At 35.3% G+C, this 13,946-nt stretch overlaps 1 protein-coding gene across 1 annotated transcript in view; it reads right to left on the bottom strand.

Moving 5' to 3' along the window:
- Nav3 (neuron navigator 3) overlaps positions 1-13,946 on the bottom strand; it is a 296,229-nt gene that overhangs the window by 224,622 nt on the left and 57,661 nt on the right. The window lies entirely within an intron of this gene.

A 13,946-nucleotide genomic window follows, 5' to 3' on the forward strand; every position in this document is an offset into this window, starting at 1 on the left:
AATTCAATGAAGGAGGTAGGTATCACTGGCAATTAACGAATAAAAAATTAGGTTTGCTTAAGGGAAACTAAGAGACAAAGACTACATTTAAATAGAAAATAGCTTGAATATAAAAACCTTTATTTTTCTAATTTGAAATATAAATGCCCTTGGAGTTCCAAAAGGTGTGATTAAGGAAAGTAAGAACTTTTTTGGACTGGCTATTGGTTGAACTTTTAACACAAATACAAGATTGTGATGGAAAATCATGAACAATTCTGACGTGATGGGTCAACCAATTTGTGAGCTGTTTTGGTGGAAAAGTTTCACAATGTCATTGATTAACAGGTTAGACTACTTTCAAAAAAATGCCAGACTCCTTTCCCACTTCCTCTAGGGAACTCCAGGATTTCCTAAGACCAGGATATATCAACAGTGTCTGACTTTCTTTAACTAGAAGCCCAGAGGCTTTTGACTACCTGTCATAGGAAGATGGCTCCTTGCTTCCTTCTTAAGCATCATGTAATTCAGCTCTTCTCAAGCTAATGGTTAGCCAAGGTGACTCAGTGTTGCACTTAGAGTCACTCTTCATTTATTCATACAGGATCTTTTATCATGTATATGCTACTTGCTAGGTACTATACTACATACATTAGTGGAGTTGTAAAAAAAAAGGCATCATTTGCTTATTTCCTCAATAGATAACTTGGAGGAAGGGAGGTTTTATGCTCTTATATTGCTTATCTCTACTGATTAGATCTATTATCTATTATCCCTCAGTATCTTGCTTGCTTTTGTTACGTTTGACTTTAATGCTTCCCATATTTTCTTTTATTCCTTTATTTTTCAAACAAAATGAATTTGAAGCCATGCCACTGGCCTTATTTTGTAGCTCTAGGGACTCCTCTGAACATAGAATACAAGATGAAGCCTGTGTGCTTTCAGTCCTGTTCTCCCACAGAAGTTACTTGGTTGCATGCCAGAGGGTTTTCTATATCACCCATCTTGGGTTAAGAATGAGTGGTTAGAACTCCAGTTTCTCAGAGAGAAGGAATGCTTCTGGTGGCCAGACATGAACCAATTGCTGCAGTGCACATCAAACCTACACTTAGACATAAGCAAGGGATAAGTACATTTTAAGCAATCTGTTAAGCAGAAGAATGCCTTGAATTCCTTTTTGGATTGAACCCAGGACCTCATTTGGCTAAGCCCTTGATCCACCACTGATCTACAACCCTGAACTCCCAAATCTTATTTTTAACTGAACTCCCTATGAGACACAAAGTCAGAATGCCTTGATAGTAAAATAGTGCCATTCTGACAAGAACTTTAACAAAAACAACATAAAGATGTTAAAGATGTTTCAAGAATAAACTAAACATATTTTGAACCATCATTTAACAGATCATTTAAATAAAATAGTTTATATTATTTCTCTAAGGTTATCTATCCAAATGGGGGAATGTATATTAAACCTACATATAAAACAGTCATATTGGGATATCTAAAATAAATTTTTATGCTCCAAAAATTTATATTGTAAATATATATTCATGCTACTCCAATCAGTTTAATGAGCATTAAGCCACAATTTGCACAGCACTAACAAAAATTTTGTGCACGAGTTGAGCACAGTTGCTCATGACTATAGTTGTAACTATTCAGGAGACTGAGATTCCTACATCCCTGTTCAAAACCAGCCCAGACAGAAAAACCCTTTAGACTTTTAACCAGCAAAAGTTAGAAATGGAGATGTGGTTCAAGTTGTAAGAGAGACAAACTTGATTGAAAAAGCCAACCCAGGACAAGAAACACTTAGTTCATCCCCAATATTGGCATGTACACACACACACACACACACACACACACACACACACACACACACACACACAAAATGTGTGTACAAGAAAACCATAAAATTGTCTACTTCAATGAAATCATCAGATAACTTTTGAAATTCATTCCAGTGGATGGTTTTAAAAAAAGAAAGTATATTACATCTGCTAATGTTTCAATAAAACTTAAAGAGGAATACAAAACACTGTGTATCTTTCTTCTATGTCTATAAAATACTATTATTCTTATTTGACAGATAAGAAAATGAGGCTCTGAGCAAGGTTAAACACAAATGGAAAAGCCATGCTCATTTTCACTCATGTTCATTTTTATAAACTGTAGAATTTATGAATTGTTTTGCTTTCAAATTCAAATTGAAAATATAAACTATTCAATGTATTTTCACAGAGAAGGAGAATATGTCATTATTAAATAGAAAGGAATCTGGTCTATAAATTATTCAAAGGAGAACATTTTCTTATGAGGGTATATTGAATATTTCTCTGAAATATTATGAATGTAAAAAAGTAGAAATATTCCACTCATTACTCTGTATGTTTTAACTATACCAATGCCAGTTATCACAGAAAGCATGTGCTTTTATGATGAATAATATTTTCTGAAAAAATAGGGAAAAGTTCCAATATTACTTTAAAATGAGTTCAACACAATTACCATACTATTTTGACACCAGTTGTTTCTGGTGAGTAGAAGTATATACTCTTTTCCAACTGCATTTTGTCCTGTCAAAATTACTTGCATCATTATTTCTTTTGTTCTAACAAACATATTTGCATGCATTTTAGTGAGCAGTGTCTGTTTGAAACTATTTTATGTTAAAAAAATTGTAAGCTTTTCAGTAAAGCTCATAGTCATAAACCATATGTTTGCTCCAATACTTTCTTGTGGCATGTGTTGTTAGCTTTCTATTATATTTATAATATAGAGATTTTAATATTTATGTTTGTTCTCCAATATGTAATTAGAAATCCATGTGGAAGTGAGCAATTTTGAATATAATTTGTTTTGGAACATTCTGATGACAAACATACAATTTGTGATTGCTACTTATATGCAACAGCTCATTATGTTTTAAAATAACAAAATACACAAAAATATGCTAAAGCCCACTGCTAACCACAGATTTATACTTTTTCTGTATGGGAGTGGTTTATTCCTGGCTTTTTGGGACATTATGGAAGAAAATTACATATTGATCACTTTGTGTTTAATATTAAGTCCACTAACTTTATTTAGCTACTGGCCTGAGAAAGAAAAGCTCATGGATGTTCACAGCTATTTAGAAGTATGTGGCATACATATAATAGTATAATGGTATAGAGATGGTATAGCTAACATTTTTGAACCTGTTCATTTGCCCTGTATCATACATTAGCTATGTCAGGTGTTTATAGTCTTAGAAAATGGTTACCAGTGAGTACCTTAGCATTCATACCAGAAAATCAAGTGTAAAAATACCTATTATGTAAGACAAATAAAATTAATCAAATATTGTGTGAAAGTGTACAATACTGATAGTTATTGATGTTGCTTGATTTTACAAAAGAAGAAGCAGGAAGAGGGGGAAGGAATGAATTTCTCAGAAGAGTTTGGATTGAGTTCAACTTTAAAAGAAGGATCCCCACCCCTCTACACACGCACACACACGCACACACACACACACACACACACACACACACACACACACAAACACACACACACACAATTCTCACCTTGTGGTAATTGCAAGTGACTCCAGCCAAAGCTCAGGAAAGATAAGGGGGAGGAGAGGCTTTCCTTCCATATAGACAAAATGTGCACAAAACAGGCATAGAAATAAGTACATGTAATCTGATTAACTACCACTGATGCACTACCACCTCCTCCACTAAGCCTTGGTAGATACAATTCTATCTGCCTTAAATTCTCACTTAATTTTTTTGTCAGCTGTCTCTACTTGCACTGCACAATGTTTACAGGGAGGAAGAAGGGAATTGATACAGCTGGAACAAAAGTCTACTTGCTGTCTAATCAGAACAAACCATAACTCCAAGATCTCACAACTTGCTAACTACCCTACATTTGAGGAATGATACTCAAGTGAACGAACCTTATTAGGTAGATAGACATCATGGCATGTCTCTTCCAGACGCTAGGAGTAAGCTAAATGTTCTAGTTAGGTCAAAAAGTTTCCATATTACCATAGTAAATTTTGTAGCAAATCTTTGTGGTCTGATGAGCCATAGTGAATACAACACCTATTCAAATATAAATAACTACTATAAAAATTAAACTTATTATTTTTAGATTCAGAGTTGCAATAATTTCATAGAGAGAAATGAGTTAACTTCGAACATGAACTAAGCCTAATGAATGAAGAAAATGTTAAGTGGGTATATATAAAAGTAAATATGAGAAAGGAAAGAATACAAGAAGTTATGTCACCAAACACCTATGCCTTTAGACAAATCATACAATTTTCTAAATATTTTAATAATCCTATACATTGAGATCATTAGCTAATATAATTTCAAGGTTTTATCTACCTTTAAAACTATATGGTATCCCCACCCCACAAATAGAGCAGTTAAGGTAATATGAAACCTAAAGAGAATTTTAAGAAAATGTAAATAAATGTATGGAAAAGAAATAGTTTACCATCAGTAACAAATAGAGGATGATGTATTTTGCTCTTTCCTTTTAGCAACGTTTTCCCTAAAATTTGCAACATATCTGCTCATCTTGAATCAAATTTCTGAGATCCTAGTTGGTACTCAAAAGCAAGAAGTCTGCCGGGTGCTGGTGGCTCACACCTGTAATCCTAGCTACTAAGGAGGCTGAGGGGTGAGGATCGTGGTTCAAAGCCAGCCTGGGCAGGAAAGTCTGTGAGACTCATCTCCAATTAACCACTAGAAGGCCAGAAATGGTGCTGTGGCTCAAGTGGTAGAGCACTTGCCTTGAGTTGAAGAGCACAGGGACAGTGTCCAGGCCCAGAGGTCAAGTCCCATTTCCAACACCACCACCAACAACAACAACAACAAAAAAAGCAAGAGGTCTCTAAAGACATAAATTGCAAAAAAAAAAAAAAGACATAAATTGCATTTTGCTAGGCCAAGAGGTGACTTTTAATGAAATAATTTGAAATATATTCAAATGCATTTGGAAAACGAGGAGAGAATACATTTTGATACCACTAGGCAGTACATATGAAAATAATTTTTCATAACTTCATTTGTGCATTGAGTACAATTCTCATCTCAGACCTCTTTTTTTAGTATTTTTAAAAGGTACTTTTTTGCATTAAAACAAGCCGAGTATATGGCCAGCATTGCACAGAAAACAAATATCAAGTCTTAGGCCGATAAAGTATAGAAAGAAAATGAAAATAACGTAAGTGTAATGAAATAGCCATGAAAACAACTTTTGGTTCTATGCCCAAAACAAGAGATTAGAATGAAAGAAAATCTGACATAATCTTACAGTAAATTTAATAAGTACTGCTTTGCTTTTCTATTCCTTGTTGGCATGGATTTTATGACCACCTACCTTTTGGTATCATCTTTACCTTATTTTTACTAATTCAGTTCCAATGTCAGTGTCCATCTAAAAAACAATGATGAACTTATTTAATCAAATAGCTAGCTAAGAAGTGGTGCTGTGGCTCAAGTGGTAGAGCGCTAGCCTTGAGCTGAAGAGCTGAGGAATAGAGCCCAGGCCCAGAGTTTAAGCCCCATGACTGACAAAAAAACAAAACAACAACAAAAAAACCCACAAAAAACAAAAGTTGAAATAGCTAGCTACTTTCATGGAACTAACAAATTTGTAGTGTGAGAAATATCAAAGTACTATATATTATTCTGTCCATTGATATAGTTTCCATCAAGAATTTATTCATTTTCTCTTATTGTAAACATCACAGAGTAATGTCAGATACATTAAATCTTGGTAAATGAAATCTCATTTAGATATGCATACACTGATGATAAAAAAATTACACTCATTTGCTGGATGTCAATGGCTCATACCTGCAATCCTAGTTACTTAGGAGGCTGAGATCTGAGGATCACAACTTGACGTTAGACCAAGCAGAAGAATCTATGACACTCTTTTCTCCACTTAACCACCAAAAAGCCAGAAGGGATCTGTGGCTCCAGTGATAGATCACTACTCTGGCTCTGAGAAGTTCAAGGCCCAGGATTCGCATACACACACAAAATACAGTGTTTGACAAGTTTTATGAGACTTGAAATTAAATCCATGCAAATATATTACAGGAGTTATCCTCATGTTTGGGAGAGAAGTTGGCATATATATAAATCAGAATATAGCATAAGAACACCAAAGACCAATCATTCAGTGTTTGTTTAGTGAATGTAGTTATTGGTCTAGTTAACTAATTTCCATAATCATTATGTTATCTTCTAAAGGTGAGAACACAAATACTTAATATTCAATTGTCATTTAATAAGCAATGCATTGTCAAATATAGGTAATTTGAGTAAAAATATAGTCGGTGATGTAAAACAATGTAGTGCAAGGTCAGCCGAGAGATAAACCCTTGGACTTACAACTGAAAAGAACAACAAAATAATGTAAAATTGAAACTGAGTTCAACAAGAGTGGAATTGATAGATATCTTCTCTTGAGACCTCATGAAAATTATAGTAATTCTCACAGTACTTGAACAGCAAAAATACCAACAAATACCTATATTTAATACACATATCCATGTATACTTGACCACAAACCTTCCTCTTTCCCTCTTCACACACAATGTCAAGAAAAAAGAGAGACTAGGAGTGGCCAATGGACATAGAAGGTACCATTTATGGAAGAAATGTCCAAAAAGAAAGGCCACAGAGTCAATTAGTGTTAATCCTAGCAGAGTGAAATTCAGATTGCTGCAGAGAAGTTATTTGTAACTGAAATGGTCAGAAGTCTAGCTAGAAAAAGACCCCTTTGTTCATGAGTAGAAGAAAACATGAGAGAGGAGACAAAGTAAAAAAGCAATATAGAATGGGGCCAGAACTCCAGGATTACATGGAGAATGCCAAGAAACACTCAAACCTCCTTCCATATTAAAGCAGGAATGTGATTCAATATCATGCACCAGTCATTTATGAAAACACTATGTAATAGGTAGAGAAGATTTACATCCATGTGAGTTAAGTTTAGCTATTCACTAGGACAGACTTAATATCTACAATATGGCCAAAGAAGTCAGTATGGGAAAGCACAAGAAGACAGGAAAATGGAAAGGCCAAGTTTTAAAGTCACGATCTTTAGGAAAAAAATCAACTTTTTGTTCTAGATAACTTCCTAGCCCAGTATGTCTCAAATATATTACTCTATAACTTGTTTGAAGGCTTGCTGAAATAAAGATGATCTTTCATCAGGTCTGGGACAGGTCCTGAAATCACACATGTGTAACAAGTGCTCAGTTGATAATCAGGCTATTGTCCATAGATCACACGCACTTACCAGTAAGCTAATAAAGTGAGAATAATTTAAGAGCCTAACAGAATTCTTCTGTTACTAGTCATTGGTCTTACACTTCAGCAACTACAAATTTGTTCTCTGGCCCAGAAATATAGGTTCTACATTTACAAGGCTGGAGTTTCCTATAAAGACTAAGTGTATTGGTTCTCTTACAATACTTAGAAGGGCCAGCATCAAGACTAGAACTTCTACATGGCACTATCTACATGAGTGAGTGAAAACTGTCAGCTACTGAGGCCAGCCCCCATAAAAACTTTTCTACCAACTATATTCATGAAGCAGGCCCATAACACTGTGACACTGATTTAGCTACTACAGAAATACTTCTTTATACCCATGACAAAATTAGAGAAACATAGAACAAATTGTACTGTGTTCTACACATTTCCCATATCAATTACTTAATATTACCTGACAATCACTTTAAAATCTTTGACTTTGAAATATGTGGTCTCATTCATCTTTCCATTTCTAGTACTTACGACAGAGGCTGACATACAATACCATAACTGAATTTCTAATGTAAAACACATTTAAGAAAAACCAGAGGCTCAGAATTAAGCGTTTTCATTTGGGATACTTTACTGTTTTATTATATTATAAAGCTGGTTCAAAATATGGGTAACTCTATGAGTTGTATGTGTGGATGGTGAATTAATAGATTCAGTTAATGTGTTTCATTAATTACTTAGCCTAACATTTAGGATAGCATATGGGATAGTAGTGATCTGCCTCTTGAAAAACACCTCAGTTAGTAGTATGAGAAATAAAGATCATATTAAAATGAAAAGGACTTGTTTGTGGTTATTTGGGTAAATGCCCAGGAATGGGATTGCTAGATCATAAGGGAGCTCTATGTTTAGTCTTTTGAGGAACCTCTATACTGTTTTCTAGAGTGGTTGAACAAGTTTATATTACCACCATGTAGTAGCTGTTCCTTTGGGTCACAGGCTCCAGAGTTTTCCTCATTTGTAACAACTAAGGCAGTTTTAGCAGGGGATCATAATAACACAATAGCTATGTACATATGACCTTATAAAATGATGCTAATCGAAATGAACTCCAGCATATGGAAACAAGGGGTTGGTGGAGGTTTTCTGTGTGTTTTTTTTTTTAGTGTATTGTTTACAGCTATTTCTTTTTCTTTTGTTCCCCCTCCCTTTGGTTTATCCCCTGTTGTCACTGTTTTTGGTTTTTGTTTTGTTTCGGGGATTTTTTTTTTTTTTTTTTTTTTTTTGCTATCCTTTGTCTTGTATGTAAGTTTATCTGATTTGGGAAAGAGAAGGGTATCGCAAAAATAGTGAGACAAAGGACAAAGTGTGAACTAAATCAACACAATACTGACAAGACACTATGTTAGAAATGAACTTTTCAACTTGTGGGGGATGGGAGTTGTTGGGGAGGGAAAGCAGGAGAAAATGAGGAAGGGGGTAACACTGCTCAACAAGAAATATACTCATTTCCTTACTTATGTAACTACAACCTCTCTGTACATCACCTTTACATAAAATGAAAATAAATTAAAATTAAAAATTAAAAGGAACCTTACTAAATTATATTTAACTTGCTATCACTGGGACTGTCATAACACTTTTTTCGAACATATTTCCACTGCCCTAATAATAACACAAGAGAGCCTTTTCTTTTTACTGCTAATGGAGACCAAAAGGTGAACTAAATGGTCAAAAAAGGGCAGAATAAAATGAATTACCACTTTCAGTGGCTATAAATCATAATTTATAATTTTATACATGTTCTTTGTGAAGGTGTAGGAAACATAATTCCTTTTTATCAGATCTGTTTAAAAAATGGAGCATTGGGTAAATGTTTCCAGACAGGAGTTAAGAAACAGAATATGGGATATGTGTGTGTGTGTGTGTGTGTGTGTGTGTAAATATATATGTATATATGTGTGTATTATATACATCTATATACACATACATAGATATATTTTTGTATGTACTATATCTCTCTATATAAATACTATACATAGATGTAATATTTATACAAATATAAATGGAGAGAGAGAGAAGTGGAAGTGGGTTTTGTGTGTGTGTGTGTGTGTGTGTGTGTTTGTGTGTGTGTGATAGTTTGTAGAGATTGGTTTTATGGAAAGAAAGCAGATTTCAAACAGATTAATGACATCTACTTTTTAAAATGAGTATTTTTAATACTTTTAATTAAGGTTTAATATTTTTAAATATTTTATTGATGTTAAATATTTTTTCTTAATATATTTTATTGTAAAGATACTGTACAGAGGGGTTACAGTTCATGAACAAGGTGATGAGTCAATTTCCTAATATTTTAAAAATATAAATCTTAAGCCAACTGCTTGAGGCTCATGCCTATAATCCTAGCTATTCAGGAGACTGAGATCTATGGATCCAGGTCCGCAGCCAGTCCAGGCAGGAAAGTCCATGAGATGCTTACCTCCCTTTAACCACCAGAAAACTGGAATTAATGATATAGCTCAAAGTAGTAGAGCACTAGGTTTGAGTGAAAAAGTTCAGGGACAGCACCTAGGCCCTGAGTTCAAGCCCCATGGCTAATAATAAAAAAAAGGAAAAGGTAATGAGTTTTATACATACTTGAAGAATAAATATTCTCATTAAAAAGAAAACATTTCATGTTTCTAACTAGACAATTATGGCCAATATAAAAAAATGGGAGGGGGAGTACGCTCCCATTAATTTGTGTGTCAACAATAAATTTTTAAGTTTTAGATCTCACTCCACTGAGATTAAAAATGTTTACTTTTTACTATAAAGTGGTCCTACAGCTAGTTTTAAAAATATTGTAGTTGGTGGCTCACACTTGTAATCCTAGCTACTCAGGAGGCTGAGATCTAAGGATCACAGTTTGAAAGCCAGCCCAATCAGAAAAGTATCCTTCAAACTCTTCAATTAACCACTCAAAATCCGGAAAAGGTGTTGTGGCTCAAGTGGCATAGCACTAGCCTTGAGTACAAAGAGAGTCAGGGACAGTGCCCAGTCCCTGAGTTCAAACCCCACAACTGACAAAAAAAAATGCATTGCTCACAATTTACTTACTATTCCCACAAAATAGATTATCACTTCCTTCTAAACCTGTAAGAAAGTTCAAATGACCTATAAACACCAATTGGCTGACTGTTCAGCTTAGCTTGTACCTCATACCATTCTCCTCACACATTATAACCCTGGCTCTGGAATCCTACACATCAAGGCCCATATCGCAAATTTTCCTGTTCCTTTTTTATTTTGCTTCTACCAGAACTCATTCCATGATTCTCCTCAAATGTGCTTTAGGTTCATAACATTTAATGAATTATTGTGCTGTAGGTAGAGAGTATGGCATCAAAAAAATAAGAATACGGAAGATATAGCATCTGGAATAGAAGTATAAAATTGGATCAAAATGCTTTGTTCAGCAAACTGAATGTTGTGTGTAAACAATGATTTGGGGCTAGTTTTAGAAACTCAAATTATTTCCCATTAAAATTCTGATTTGTGCAGTATGGAGGTTCCTCAAAAGACTTCACATAGAACTCCCCTATGACCCAGCAATCCCACTTTTGGGCATTTACCCAAATGTTTACAAACAAGACCACACTAAAGCTACCAGCACAACTATGTTTATTGCAGCATTATTTACCATAGCTAACATATGGAACCAACCCAGATGCCCCTCAATAGATGAATGGATCAAGAAAATGTGGTATATATACACAATGGAATTCTATGCCTCCATCAGAAAGAATGACATTGCCCCATTTGTTAGGAAATGGAAAAACTTGGAAAAAATTATATTAAGTGAAGTAAGCCAGGCCCAAAGAAACATAGGTCCCATGGTTTCCCTTATTTGCAATATCTAGTAGATGTATGAGTCAAGCGGAAAAGGTCAGATAATGTGATGTCAGGAAAATGAACCCTTAGATATGTATTTTAATGTCTTTTTCTTTCATGCATGTGTTTCTAACGCATTTATAAGATTATCTCTTTGTTGCTTTGTATGTCCCTCCCCCACAGTATAACCCCTGCTTTCACTATATTTGATGTCAGTATAACTTGTGGAGGAGATGGGGAAAAACCAGTTGTTTAAGGATACAGGTGGACCTGTTGCAACAATGAGAAGTACACGTTGTCATGTCCAAAACGAGCTTTACAACGTCGGTGCGGGGGGGGGGGGGGAGGATTGGGGGGAAAGGAGAAGGATTGGGATTGGGGGGGGAGGGGGAGGCTGGGAAGGGATGTGAAGGGTAAACAAAGGAGGAGGCTGCAATGCTTGGTAAGAAATGTACGCATTATCCTGCCCATGTAATAGTAACCCCTCTGTACAGTATGTTCACAAATAAAATTAAATTAAATTTAAAAAAAAAGAAAAAAAATTCTGATTTGTCATTTTGAAGGATGAGATGAGATCTGTGGCCTTGGATCAACTGGGTATGTGAATGGGTATGTCTCATATTTAGAGTCTGAAATATTCTGTCAATCAATTCTTCTCAACATACTCTGTTGCTTCTTTTTACTCGCAAACTTTTCTTTAAGATAGGGAACTTCTCTGATTTTGTTAGACATTTCAGTTTACCACTCCATCATCCTGTGGTAGATACTGGCTACTTGCTCCAGTATTGCTGGTTTTAGCTGGTGGCATCAGCCAAAATAAGGAAATCTCAAAAGTGTGGTTCTTTCTAATAATTAAGCCTGTCATGTTTTTACTACTGGCAGATTGTTTTCTAAACCCAAATGACTAAAGTTTTCATCTGAATATGAAATATCATTTGCCACAAGATTTTAAGAAATCTGACAGATGCATATTTCCTCTAACATTTACAGTGACATATAAACTCTACTTTGAATCTTATTTTAAGGATAAAATCCTTTGTAGGTTATGTTCACAATTGTCATTCTACAAGGATAGTGCCAACATTATCTTGTTAGTCATTTGGACATAGATCTTGGAAATAGCCGGGGGTGGAAATACAACAGCAACAAAAAAAAGTGAAGCTGCAGTAGTTTGGAATGCAAGGAGGAAAGTGAAATTCTGGAATACGTAGATCAAATCATGCATTTAACGGGGAAAACCTGAAAAGGGTGAATGAATAAAGGTAACTTGTTCTATGTCATCCTTCCTAATCTCTGCCAAACATAGATATCTAATAGACTGCCATTTATATGAAATCAATTAGTAAAAAAAAAAGCAATTATTATTTTAAATTTAATACCAGTGATGAAAAAAGACATTCTTTTTTTTTTTTTTTTTTTTTATTGTAAAGCTACTATACAGAGGGTCACAGTTACATGAGTGAGGTTATGAGTACACTTCCTCTTGAACATTGTTACCCCCTCCATTGTTTTCCCCCTACCATCCCCTCCCTCCCTCCCTTCCCCGAGGTTCTTTTTTTTTTTTTTTTTTGATTGTGATTAAATGATTACATAATTTCAAAGTCACAAGTTCATTCTAACTTCCCTGGAGCAAATTGTCTACCACAGTCTGTAATATATAACAGTGTTCACATGTTATATACCATATTTGTGATCAGCAGCATGAGGATATTTAGTAGTGGTTCAACCAGATGAGCGGGAGTTCTTTGTTTCTTAAGTCCTGTTAGTTTTGTCGTATCACTAACCTTTTGGATTTAGCATCCACTTATGAGGGAGACCATGTACCGTTTGTCTCTTCGTTCTTGGCTTACCTCGCTCAACATGATTCCTTCTAGCTCCATCCATTTCCCTGCAAATGCCATTATTTTGTCATTTCTAATGGCTGCATAATATTCCATTGTGTATAGATACCACAATTTTTGGATCCATTCATCTGTGGTGGGGCACCTAGGTTGTTTCCATATCCTAGCTATTGCGAACAGTGCTGCAATAAACATGGAGGTGCACGTGTCCTTGTATATTGGTTCCTGTTGTTCAGGGTAGATGCCTAGAAGTGGTATGACTGGGTCGTAAGGGAGGTCAATCTTTAGCTTTCTAAGGACCCTCCAGACTGCTTTCCAAAGTGGTTGTATAAGTGTACATTCCCACCAGCAGTGTAATAGGGTTCCTCTTTCTCCACATCCCCTCCAGCATTTGTCGTTGGCTGATTTGTGGATGTGGGACATTCTGACTGGGGTAAGGTGGTATCTCAGGGTTGTCTTTATTTGCATTTCCTTCACCACCAGGGATGATGAACATTTCCTCATGTGTTTCTTTGCCATTTTTATTTCTTCATTTGAGAAGTCCCTCTTTAGTTCCCTTGCCCATTTAGTAATTGGTTTGTTAGGTTTGGGAGGGATTAGTTTCTTGAGTTCCCTGTATATACAGGATGTTAACCCCTTGTCTGATATATTACTGGTAAATATTTTTTCCCAATTAGTTGGTTGTCTTTCTAGCTTAGTTGCGATAGATTTAGCTGTGCAGAAGCTTTTTATTTTAAGGTAGTCCCATTTGTCGAGTCTCTCTCCAACTTGTTGTGACCCTGGGACTCTGTTCAGGAAGTTCCTTCCTGTGCCTATTAGTTCAAGTGTCTCTCCTACTCTGTCCTGCAGTAGTTTCAGAGATTCAGGTTTAATGTTAAGGTCTTTAATCCATTTTGAGTTGATGTTGGTGCATGGTGATAGGCTGGGGTCCACTTTTAGTTTTCTGCATGTGGCTGCCCAGTTT

Source organism: Dipodomys spectabilis, unplaced genomic scaffold (assembly GCF_019054845.1).
Source record: "Dipodomys spectabilis isolate Male_0828 unplaced genomic scaffold, ASM1905484v1 ptg000234l, whole genome shotgun sequence".
NCBI classification, from domain to species: domain Eukaryota; kingdom Metazoa; phylum Chordata; class Mammalia; order Rodentia; family Heteromyidae; genus Dipodomys; species Dipodomys spectabilis.